The sequence below is a fragment of the Magnolia sinica genome, chromosome 4 (genome assembly GCF_029962835.1).
Source record: "Magnolia sinica isolate HGM2019 chromosome 4, MsV1, whole genome shotgun sequence".
In the NCBI taxonomy this organism is placed as follows: Eukaryota; Viridiplantae; Streptophyta; class Magnoliopsida; order Magnoliales; family Magnoliaceae; genus Magnolia; species Magnolia sinica.
In genome coordinates, this window is record NC_080576.1 from 74093968 (window position 1) to 74107083 (window position 13116).

Here is a 13116-nt window from a genome sequence, read left to right on the forward strand (position 1 = left end):
TAGATGTGAAATGCGTGTCTCTATCAGACAAAATCTCCAAGGGAACTCCATGCAGACGTACAATCTCCTTGATATACAGCCTAGCCAACTCGTCTGCAGAGTTTGTGACTCTAATAGGTAAGAAATGAGCCGACTTCATCAATCGGTCGACGATCACCCAAATAGAGTCATATCCCTTCCTCGTTCTCGGCAACCCAGAAATAAAATCCATAGAGATGAAGTCCCACTTCCATTTTGCTATGGGCATGGGCTGCAGCAACCCAGGAGGTCGGCGATGCTCTGCCTTGACCTGCTGGCACGTGAGATAACGAGAAACAAACTCAGCAATATGGACCTTCATATTGTCCCACTAATAAGATCTTCTCATATCTTGATACATCTTCGTGCTACCTCGATGCATCGCAAGCTTAGAACTATGGGCTAACTGGAGAACCTCTCGTCTCAAGTCAAGGATGTCAGGAACACATAACCGGCCATGAAATCGTAGGCCCCCATCAGAACTAACACTCCAATCGGAGTCCTCATCTGTACCAACCCGCTTTCTCATCTTCGCCAAAAGCTCATCATCTGCCTGAGCTGCAACGATCTTCTCGTCCATAAGGGGCTGTACACGAATGTGTGTGATAACTTCATACGGCTCTTCCACCGTAAGCTTCTGATCAAAGTCTCGCATAAACTCCAACATATCCCACTCTGCTATCATTAGCGGAGTCGCAAACTCAATAGCCTTCTTGCGACTAAACGCATCTGCCACAAGGTTCACCTTGCCCGGATGGTAAGAAACATCGAACTTAAAGTCTTTCAATGTTTCCATCCATCGGTGCTGCCTCATATTCAAGTCATGCTGCATGAAAATATACTTAAGGCTCTTGTGGTCGCAAAAGAGCTCGAACTCCTCACCATAGAGGTAATGTCTCTAGAGCTTTAGTGTGAAAATGACAGTTGCTAACTCCAGGTCATGCGTAGGGTAATTCTCTTCGTTTTTCCTCAACTGACGCGAAGCATAAGCAATCACCCTGTCCTTCTGCATAAGGACACAACCTAGACCAATGCGAGAGATGTCAGTATAAATAATATACTTAATCCCTTGCTCTGGCAATACTAGCACAGGGGCGGACGTCAACTTGTCCTTCAGCTCCTGAAAAGCTTCCTCCGCCCTCTCATTCCAAGCAAACTTCAAATCTTTCCGTGTCAACTGCGACAACGGTCTGGAAATCTTCGAGAAGTCTTGAATGAAGCATCGATAATAGCCTGCAAGACTAAAAAAGCTCCTTACCTCAGTAACTGAACCAGGCTACTTCCAGTCCTGCACTGCAGCTACCTTAGTAAGATTGACAGTTATCCCTTCCTTAAACACCACATGTCCCAGGAACTTGACTTCCTCTTTCCAGAAATCACACTTCTTGAACTGCGCAAAAAGTTGATTCTTCCTAAGAGTATCCAAAACCGTTCTTAAGTGCTCCTCATGCTCTTCCCGGCTCGCCGAATATATGAAGATGTCATCGATAAAAATAATGACGAATCGGAACAAGAATGGCCGAAACACCCTGTTCATCATATCCATGAACACGGCCAGTGCGTTCGTAAGACCGAACGACATCACAAGGAACTCATAGTGACCGAAGCTAGTCCTGAAAGCGGGCTTCTACACGTCCTCATCTTTGACGCGCAACTGATGATACCCTGACTGCAGATCAACCTTTGAAAAGTACCGTGCCCCCTTCAATAGATCAAACAGATCATCAATCCTAGGCAAAGGGTACTTATTCTTCACAGTTACGAAATTCAACCTGTGATAATCAATTCATAATCGCAAGGAACCATCTTTCTTTTTCACAAACAAGACAGGTGCTCCCCAAGGGGACACACTAGGCCGAATAAAACCTAAATTCAGCAAACTATCTATCTGCTTCCTCAACTCCTCCATTTCACTCGGAGGCATACTATAAGTAGGTTAAGAAATGGGCACCGCACCAGACATGAGATTGATAGTAAAATCAATCTCGCGCTGAGGAGGTAATCTAGGAATCGACTCAAACACATCTTCAAACTCTCGAACTACCGGCGTGCAAACTAACGCTGATTCAACCATACTCTCTAACAGAGAAGTATAATAATCAAGACGAAGAGGGTAACTGACCTGAACTGGAAAAGTAACTGCCTCGCCCTCAGGTCCATAGATGGTCACCGACCTTGCTTCACAATCAATCTCTGCTCGCATCCTCGTGAGCCAATCCATACCCATAATAACATCGTAATGATAAAGGAGTACGACAAAAGGCCAACAACATGCATTTCATTAAATAAAATTGTCGCAATACAAGTAGTGCAGCATTACATGAATCACGACAGGGAAAGCATGAGAACTAAAGCAACAACAAACAACTCCAACTACAAAAGCCAACAATGGCTACACGTAGAAAGAAATAACAAATAAAGCAAAGGACGACTACAACGATAACTACTCGTCGGAATCAGGAGATGGAGGCGGGGCACCCTTATCCGGCAAACAACACAGGATAGACTTCAGAGTTCGAGTCACCTTCTTAAACTTATGCTTCACAAGGCCTCGAAGATCCATGATATCCTAGCTTAGAACAGCCTACCCTTCTTCAAGCCGAGAAATACAGGCATCCCTGGCAGCCTGATCTGTGCTCTGCTCTGGTGCCACAGGAGGAGAGCTCTCACTCGTATCCTGTGCCTCAACCTCTTCCTCGTCCTGCTCTTCTTCTTCCTCAATCTCAGCACCACCTTCAGCATAACTCTCATCCTCATCACTCTCTGACTCATCCTCACTCTCTGAGGCCTGTCGACGAGGACTAATCTTCATCTACTTAACGGTCGTCAGATTAAGATGATGAACAGGAACCGGCTTTTCTGCTCCAAGCCTATAGCCAAACTCATGAGCAAGCTTACAAATAAGGCAGCCAAACGGAAGCGATTCGGTCCTCTTAGTCGAACGAGCGATAAGGATAATCTGACACAAGATGTACGTCGGCACACACAACTTCGCTCCTTGCCCCACCTGATACAGAAAATCTACCATCAGGCGCATATACTCGCTGCGATTACTCCACCTTGGATATACATTGAACGTACACATGTGGTGAAGCAAGCGGAAGTCGTCCGTCATGTTGTTAGCCAGAAGACTTCTATTAGGCTGCCATTCGACCAGACGACCACACAGGAATCGGGTGCGACGATCCCTCTCGCGCATACTGTTCAAATTCTTCTCACTGGCATGCACCTCACCAAGTGGCACATTCAAGAGTCGAGATATCAAAGCGACGTTGACCGTAGCCTCCCGACCGCTACCACAAGGAATCTTGAACTGCAAAGGCTCTAGCGAAGGATCACGAATATTGACATAAAAAGCTCAAACAGTACTTGCATTCACGCGATACCCGTCCTCAAACAAGGGACACCAACCTGCCCCCAACAACAGAAACTCGTCAAACAGCCGCGGATCAACATGAGCCTGAAAAAGGACTCTACGGCCTTCATAGACTCCATGCGATAGCTCCGCCAACAAGGTCCTACCAATGGGAGCTCGAGGATCAAGGTCCCACTTGATCTGGAATTCACAAGCGACAGTCGTGCTCGTGGCGGCACCTCTCGGCCTCCATGCACGAGTTGGGCGGCTAGGCCCGGCTTCATCCACGGGCACTCTCTTCTTCCCCATCAAAGAAAGGAGGAAATGGAAAAGATGGTCGTGATAAACTCAAAAAGGGCCATGAGAAATAAGAGAAAGAGAGAAATAGGAAGAATGGGAAGCTTCCACACACTTGAGATCCCAAAGGAGGATTTGGGAGCTCAAATGAGAAGAAAAGGAGATGTAAACAGCAATGGGGGTGAGGATTTTGAGATGGGTTAGTAAGGTTTGCACGAAAATGGAAGAAGAAGAAGATTTGGAAGGGATTTGAAAGAGTTTAGAGAAGAACTTGAAGGAAAAGAGAGCTAGGGAGGGAGGATTATGAAGGAAGTAGGGCTTAGAAGAGGTTTTAATCACCGAACCATGGAAGGGTGGGTCACACTAGGCTAAAATCACGTCGGCCCGAGCTGGCCCACCCGGCCTGGCCGGCTGATCGGCGAGGCCTCGCCGAACCGGCGAGGACATCGCCGGTCTCTGGACCATCCGGTGATGGCTCGCCATTTTGGTGAGGTCCTCCTGGTCCCTTATGCTCAAAATGATATAGGTCCCCCCTGGGCCCCACTGGAAATGCCCCGATCGGCCCCTTAGCATGGTTCAACGCTTATTGGGCCATTCAGGCAGAAATCTGATACAAACAGAGATTTCTTAAAGATTGAAGGGTTGAAATAGGATGATAAACCATCTAAACTCATTAATAGATGGTCTAGGAAAGGTTTCGGGTCGTTGTGTGTGATCAGGAGAGAGCACAGACTCGATCTCGGCGATCGTTTTGAGTAAACTTTCGCCGATAGAAGCAACGGAACACAAACACACAATCTACGATAAACTCACACCCAAATACACTAAAGTGGTGACAGTGTGCGGTGTGTGACCATAACTCAGGTTCGGTTTAATCCAAATCATGCTCTGATACCAACTTGTAACGCCCTGAAATTCGGAGGTCGAGCAAAACTCAGCTCCCGAGTTCCAAAACATCACTTATGCAACATATTTAATGATGGATATATGTTGTCTGTATTAGTGCATAAAACATGGAATAAATTAAGCCAAATAACAAATATAATCCAGGGATAAGTGAAGAACGCAAGCGGAAGACTTAATAAAACATATGTGTACATGTGCAAATCCCTGAAATACATATACATACTAGGTCGTAATACAAGTGTTGCTATCAAAATTTCAAGTATCAAATTACATCATTTAATTCCCAAAAGAAATTCCAGCATCCCTCGCATCAGAACAAGGCTCACTAGAACCCGTCTGAAAACTGCACAAAAGAGAAAGCAGCCTCATCTTCCTCGATCTCCCACTTTGCCTCAGAGGTTGCATCAACATCTACAACATCAGTAATTAAGACAGAGTCTGGTGGGTGTTTAACACCGAACTGATTTCAGACGATATGTCTTCGTCAACGGCGACAAGATAACCTAAAGCAAGATTAGAAATGAGCTACAACAACACAAAGACTATTCTAAGCTCTAACACAGATTAAGGTTAGGTTAACTTACCCAAAGATGAACTCAGAATCGCCGGAATAACGATTCAAAAGTGATGGTTTAAGGATGAAGAAGAACAGGAAAGAATCTAAGATGATTCACCAACTTCTCTCTCACTTTCTCTCTCTTTTCCTTTCTCTTTCTTAGCTAGGGTTAGGAAAATCGTATGGAAAAGAGAGCTAGGGTTTTAAGGTCTATAAATAGGCCTAACATTGATGAAAATAACCCCAGGGCCAAGGTATACTTAGGGTATAACCAAAACAAGCCTCTCTCGATCCAACGGAGCACTTCCGGTGGGCCTATTACCACGAAAGGTCGGACTTAAGCTCACTGACCATGGATCTAGGTCAAGCTGAGTTTTCGTACCGATCGGATCTTCAGATAAGCCGTAGCAGACCACACCCAATTCAACGGTCACCGAATCTCGATCAGGTCCACAAGCACAAGAACATGCCTGGGCCACCTTTCCTGATCAGAGGGTGAAATTGGGTCAAAATCCAACGGTCAGATAGCTTAAAATCATCGCGCAAGCGACACGACTCAGATTTCATAAAATCTTATTTAATTTCCAACCGTTCTCACACTCTTCACTCTAGACTCAAACAAATCGACCCAGAACATCATCTGGACTTGATTTTTGAGGTGATGACCAAGTCCAAGATGGTGACCACAACAGCCTAAGATCATCGCTATCGGACTTTCGACGCGCGGTCCAGGTCCGATCCAGAACTTCCAAAAAATCCCGAGAGCAACTGGACTTAGCGATGAATCCCAGATTTCAGAGTAACATAGCGCTAACTATTCTACAGGTTTTGAGTCATGCAGATCAAATTTAAAGTGATTGATGCAAATTTCACAAGCAATCGAGTATAGCGCTAATTACCCCAAAAAGCTACTAAGGATAATAGAGGTAGTACTCGGGTCTTGGCACAAAATTTTCAGGGTCATTACACTCAAGCTGGGAATGGGCAGGAGCTTTGAGTGGCCACCGCGATGTATGAGTCTTATCCAAACCGTCCATCCATTTTTTCATATCATTTTAGTGGATAAGCACCAAAATGAGGCAGATCCAATGCTCAAATGGACTACACAATGGGGATTAAACTTTTACAGTTGAAAACTTCTTGGGGGCTAAAGAAAGTTTTGGATGGAGCTGATACTTTTGTTTTCTATTCATCCAGGTCTATGAAACTTTATGAATACGTTGGATGGTAAATAAAAATCACAGTGGGCCCTATAAAAGTTTCAACGGTGAGAATCATTATCACTGCCTCTTCCTGTTGTGTGGTCCACTTGAGCCTTGGATCTGCCTCATTTTTGGGAATATCCCCTAAAAATGATACGAAAAAATGGATAGACGGTGTGGATAAGTCACATACATCACGGTAGCCACTCAAAGCCCCCTCCAGTTCCCAGTTGGCGACAGGCGGGGTAAGACGCAATCCCTGTCCTCACCCAAGAGGCCGTAGATTAGCTACTAACAGGTTGAGTAGCAAGACTAGCTACTGAAGTGACGTCATCAAGTTCCATGGGCCTCACCATGATGCATGTTTTGTATCCATGCCTTCCATCCATCTGGAGAGATCATTTTAGGGCAAGATCCAAATAATGAGTTAAATCCAAAGTTCTAGTGGACCCCAGCACAGAAAACAATGGGACAGTGACGCCCACCATTATAAACTTCTAAAGGCCACAAAAAGTTTAAATCAAGCTGATATTTGTGTTTCCCTTCTTTCACATATTTTTTAACTTTTGAACGGGCTGGATTTCAAATAAACATTATGATGGGCCTTAGGATAGTTTCAACTGTGGGAATCACTCTTCCCACTGCTTTATGTGGTAGGCTCCACTACAGATTTTTATCTCCCTCATTCTTTGGCTCATGCCCTAAAATGATATCTCAAAATGGATAGACTGTGTGGATACAACACATACATCATAATGGGGCCCACATAACTTGGTGACGTCACTTCAGTAGGGACTCGCTACTTAACCTGCCAGTATCTAATCCGCGGCCTTACCATGGCCCCACCTCGATGTACGTATTCATATCTATGCCACCCACTTTTTTTTTCGAATCATTTTAGAGAATTATTCCCAAAAGGATAAGATCCAATCATCAGGTGGACCATACTATGGGAAACAGTGGTAATTGATCATTAATGGCGTACAAAAGTTTTGGATCAAGCGAATATTTGTTTTTTTCCTTCATGCAAGCTCATGTGACCTTATCCACAGATTGGATGGCAAATAAATGCTACTGAAACATTAAGGTGTGTCCTAAGAAGTTTTTCATGACAAGGCATTCAATCACCACGGTTTCCTATGGTATGGTCCACTTGATAATTGATGTTGTAGCTCTGTTTTTGGCCTGAGATGGATGCACACGTGCCAGAATTGAATTCACAAGTCAATTCAAACCGAACAACTATGACCCCAAGCATTAAGATATGCGGATACATGGTATGTGACCGATTCAACTCAGACCGGTTACCTATTTAGCCACTCACGCAATGTGTTTAAAATGATAAGAGATGTTCAAAAGGTAGGGTTCGTCCTCTAAAGATGGGTTACACCTTTACCTTCCACACGAAAGGTTTTTTTTAATATAGATAAGAACAAACAAAAAGAAAACTCTTATAGTCAGTTGTGAAGAACAGTTGCAGAATATTACTTGATACTTGAACTGAATCTAACGTATGAGCGTGTACTCAAATTACATCTAAAGTTAACAGTTACTTGATTACGATTATAGATTACACTAAGGAATGTAAACAACCCATGAAAATAAAGGGTTATACTAAGGAATGTAAATGACTGGCGAAAAAGTAAATGATAATTGAAATATAGATTTGATTTGGTTTGTTTGGTTCATATGAGATGTCTTTTCTTGCTAAATTCTTTTGATATTTATAGCTTCCAAGATTACTCATCTAAATGTTTCCCATGTTCAGATAGTTGTTGAAAATGAGAGCTTAAGAAGTCCTCGAGTGGGTGTGAATAAGACTATGCCAAATAGTCAAATAAAGTGTTGAATAATAAATAAATTAGAGATCTCATTTGCCTAAGTATTGAAACATTGATTTCAATTGATTCGGAGGACAACCTTCACCTAAAAAAAGTTTAGGCAGGACAACCTTTTTTCACGAATACAATTAAAATCAAAATTCTAAACTTCGCAAGAGTAAATAAAACTATATTACAAGCATTCACCACATCAACAAAAATGTAAATACAACCATTCACCACATGAAAGATAAAAACTGTAACGACCTTGGAATTTTCTGTGCTAATCTTTCCTTAAGTAGTTGTTTTGGGGTAATTAGCGCTTTACTCGATTGCTTGTGAAATCCGCATCAATCACTTTAAATTGTATCTGCATGGCTCTAAACGTGTAGATTAGTGAGCGCTACGTTACTCTGAAATCTGGGATCCATCGCTAAATCCAGTTGTTCTGGAAAATTTTTGGAAGATCTGGATCGGACCTGGACCGCGCGTCGAAAGTCCGATGGCGATGATCTTAGGCTGTTGCGGTCACCGAGTTGGGCTTGACTATCACCTCGAAAATCAAGTCCATGTGATGTTCTGGGTCGATTTGATTGAGCTCGGAGTGAAGAGTGTGAGAACGGTTGGAATTTATTAAGCTTTTTATGAAATCTGAGTCGTGTCGCTTGCGCGACGATTTTAAGCATTCTGACCGTTGGATTCTGACCCAATTTCACCCTCTGATCAGGATGGTTGGCCCAGGCATATCCTAGTGCTTGTGGACCTGATCGAGATTCCGTGACCGTTGAATTGAGTGTGGTCCGCCACGGCTGATCTGAAGAGCCGGTCGGTACGAAAACTCAGCCTGACCTAGATCCATGGTCAATGAGCTTAAGTCCGACCTTTCGTGGTTATAGGCCCACCAGAAGTGCTTCGTTGGATCGAGAAAGGCATGCTTTGGTTATAACCTAAGTATACCTTGACCCTGGGGTTATTTTCATCAAGAATAGGCCTATTTATAGTCCTTAAACCCTAGTTCTCTTTTCCATACGAATTTCCTCTAACCCTAGCTTGGAAAGAGAGTGGAAAAGAGAGAGAAAGTGAGAGAGATAAGTTGGTGAATCATCTTGGATTCTTCCTTGTTCTGCTTCATCTTTGAACCTTCACTTTGAATCGTTCTTCTGACGGTTCTGAGTTCTTTTGGGGTAAGTTAACCTAACCCTAACCTGTGTTAGAGCTTAGATTAGTTTTGGAGTTGTTGTATCTCATTTCTATCCTTGTTTTAGGGTATCCTATCGCCGTTGACGAAGACAACTCGTCTAAATCAGTTCGGTGGTTCTTTCTTTGCTTAAGGTGCGGACTTTAAGTGTATAGGTTATGGTTTTCAAGGCTTTCAATCCCAGTTAGTGATTTATTCTTGTTATGGATGAGATTTCACATGCTAAATGTTGTGTTTACATTGCTTTCCTGATATGCATGTGCTATATTGAGATTTGTGTATTCTATGTGTATTTATAAAGTACCGTATACGTATAAAATACGCACTTGTATTTGCCATGATTATTTGTCATGTATGTATGCTAGATGCATGTATGACGACTCCTTGGTAAAAGGGATTGTCTAAGTGCATGTATTTCAACATTCGTCATGTATGTTGTTCCACGTATGCTAAGTGTTTGTAGAAATGCATGAATGATCTAAAGTGTAACTTATTACACTTATCGTGGGCGTTGAGAAATGATTCTCAATACTCCTATTGATGCGCATGATTTCCTTTATGCAGTTACATTCCAAGTTATTTAAATTCAAGCATTACCTATGCTTACATTTATGTTATGTTGATATTCTTCAGATGCGTATGTACCATGATTGGAGTTGTTGTTCCATTATTGTTTTACATTCCATATGAATATCTGTAGTAATGTAAGATGTTTGGGACTATGCTTTAGTCCAGGAAATCGGTAATTGACCCTATGTTCGTGGTTGAGATTGCTTTCGCCACGTAGGACGTATTAGACGAACCCGAGTCGTATTAGAGTTGGCGGCAGTGGTTTGGCCACGCGGAGTGTTTACGCACTCTATGTCGTTCAATTCAATGTGCGCTCGTGCAAGTCGAGTTCGCCAAGTAACCCGATTGTCCGATGTATGTTCACCTTGTATTGGACACTATTGTTTGAATCTAGGATACCGAACTCACCAGTGAAATCCTATTAACTATGGTACTTGATCCGCTAAGACTCATGAGCCGGACATGGTGGTATGGGACACCGTGGTCGAGCTGTCGGCCTACGCTGGGGTGATGAGCCTCCCCGTAGTGACCAATGAGCAACTAAACTCGTGAGCCGATTATGGTGGTATGGGACACTATATTCGTGCTGTCGGCCTACATTGATTGGTGACGAGCCCTTTGTAGTGACCTCGAGCATACCTGGATACCGCAATGAGGTGACGAGCCGCACTGTGGTAGGAAGGGCATGAAAGGCGTGCATTGATTGGTGACGAGCCCTTTGCTACGACCTCAACTATATGATCGTATGAGATGTCTAGGATTGACGACCCTAGTATGGATCACGGTTTGGATGGTGACATGAGGAGGGTATCTTAGCTTCCCAATCCTGCTGTGTGAAATGGACTAATAACAACTTGGTAATCATATCCATGAACCGCATTTGCATGTACTTTGTAGATGTGGCGCACTTTGAGGCGATGTCATGCGTAACGTAAGATGAAGACGCTGAGGGTGTACGCGTGAGGGCACGCATCATATTGCATTCATCCTTGCATTAACAAAAGTACTTAGGATTTATTTAATTGTTCTACTTTATCATTACTGCTTGATTGAACTGATAACATGTTAACAAGTGCCTTATCGTTCCACTGAGTTGATCACTCACTCCCACGTTTCTGGGGCGGTGTTAAACACCCACCAGACTCTGTCTTAGGCCCTAATGTTGCAGATGTGGATGCGACGTCTGAGGCAGAGCGGGAGCTTGATGACGACGAGGCTGCCTTCTCCTATATGCAGTTTTCAGACGGGTTCTAGTGAGCCATGGTCTGATGCGCGGGATTATGGGATTATTTTGGGAACTTAAATGATGTAATTTGATACTTACAATTTTGTTAAATAACACTTTCATACGATCTGGCTTGCATATGTAATTCAGGGGTTTACACTTGTACACATAGTTTACTATAAGTCTTCCGCTTGCTTTATTCACTTATCCCTGAATCATATCTGTGTTTTGGCTTAATCTATTCCATGTTTTATGCACTAATACAGTCAACATACATCCATCATTAAATATGTTGCATAAGTGATGTTTTGGAACTCGGGAGCTGAGCTATGCTCGACCCCCGAATTTCAGGGCGTTACAAGTTGGTATCAAAGCATGATCTGGATTAAACCGGACCTGGGTTATGGTCACACACCGCACGTTGTCATCACTTTAGTGTATTTGGGTGTGGGTCTATCATCAATTTTATGCTTGTGCTCCGTATCTTCTATCGGCAAAAGTTTCCTGAAAACCTTCGCCGAGATCGAGTCTATACTCCTACCTGATCACACACAGTGACCCGAAACCTTTCCTAGACCCTCTATTAATGAGTTTAGACGGTCTATCTTCCCTTTTTTCACCTTTAAACCTTCCAGAAATTGTTATTTGAATCATATTTCTGTCAGAATAACCCGATAGGCGTCAATCTACGCAAGGGGCCAATCGGGGCATTTTCTGTGGGACCCAGGGGGGGGACCACGTGTTTTGGACCATGGGGGACCAGAAGGGCCTCGCCAAAACAGCGAGGCATTGCCGGACTGTCCAGAGACCGGCGATGCCATTGTCGGTTCAGCGAGGGATCGCCGGTCAGCGGGCTTGACGGGCCGAGCCGCTGCGGGCCGATCGTTCCTAGGCCTAATGTGGCCCACCTCTCCATGGTTTTCCCTTTTTATCCCTTCCTTTTGTCTATTTCCTTCACAAAACCCACTCCCAAGCTCTCCCTTTCGTCAAAAACCTCCCCAAACCCTCTCAAATCTCTCCCAAATCTTCATCTTCCTCCATTTTACGTGCAAACCCATCACCCCATCTTCAAATCTTCCTTCCCATTGCTGATTTCTACTTCTTTCCTTCTCATTTGAGCCCTTGCTTTCCCTATTTGGCTAATAGTTGTGTGAAAGCTTCACCATCTTCCTATTTCTCTCTTTCTCTCAATTCTCATGGCCCTCTTTGAGATTGTGACGGCCATCTTTTCCATTTCTTCCCTTCTTTCCTTGATGGGGAAGAAGAGAGCGCCCGTGGATGAAGCCGGGCCGAGCCGCCCAACCCGTGCACGGAGGCCGAGAGGTGCCGCCGCTAGCACGTCCGCCACGCGTGAATTCCAGACGAAGCGGGACCTCGATCCTTGAGCTCCCGTTAGTAGGACTTTGTTGGTGAAATTGTCGCATGGAGTCTATGAAGGCCGTAGAGTCCTTTTTGAGGCTCATGTTGACCCGCGGCTCTTTGGTGAGTTTTTGTTGTTGGAGCGCCTAGAAGGGGCTGGTTGGGGGCCCTTGTTTGAAGGCGAGTATCACGCGAATGCTAGCACTATTCGGGCCTTTTATGCCAACATTCTGGAGCCTTCGCTGGAGCCTCTGCAGTTTAAGATTCCTTGTGGTAGTGGTCGTGTGGGTATTGTCAATATTGTTTTGATATCCCGCCTCCTGAGAGTGCCACTTGGTGAAGTGCATGCTAGTGAGAAGAATGTGGACAGTGTGCGAGAGAGGGATCGTCGCACCTGATCCTTGTGTGGTCGTCTGGTTGAATGACAGCCGAATAGGAGTCTTCTGGCTTTTTTCATGACGGACGACTTCCGTTTGCTTCACCACATCTTTACCTTCAATGTATATCCAAGGTGGAGCAACCGCAGCGAGTGTACGCGCCTGATGGTGGATTTTCTATATCAGGTGGGGCAGGAAGCGAAGTTGTGTGTGCCGACGTACGTCCTGCGCCA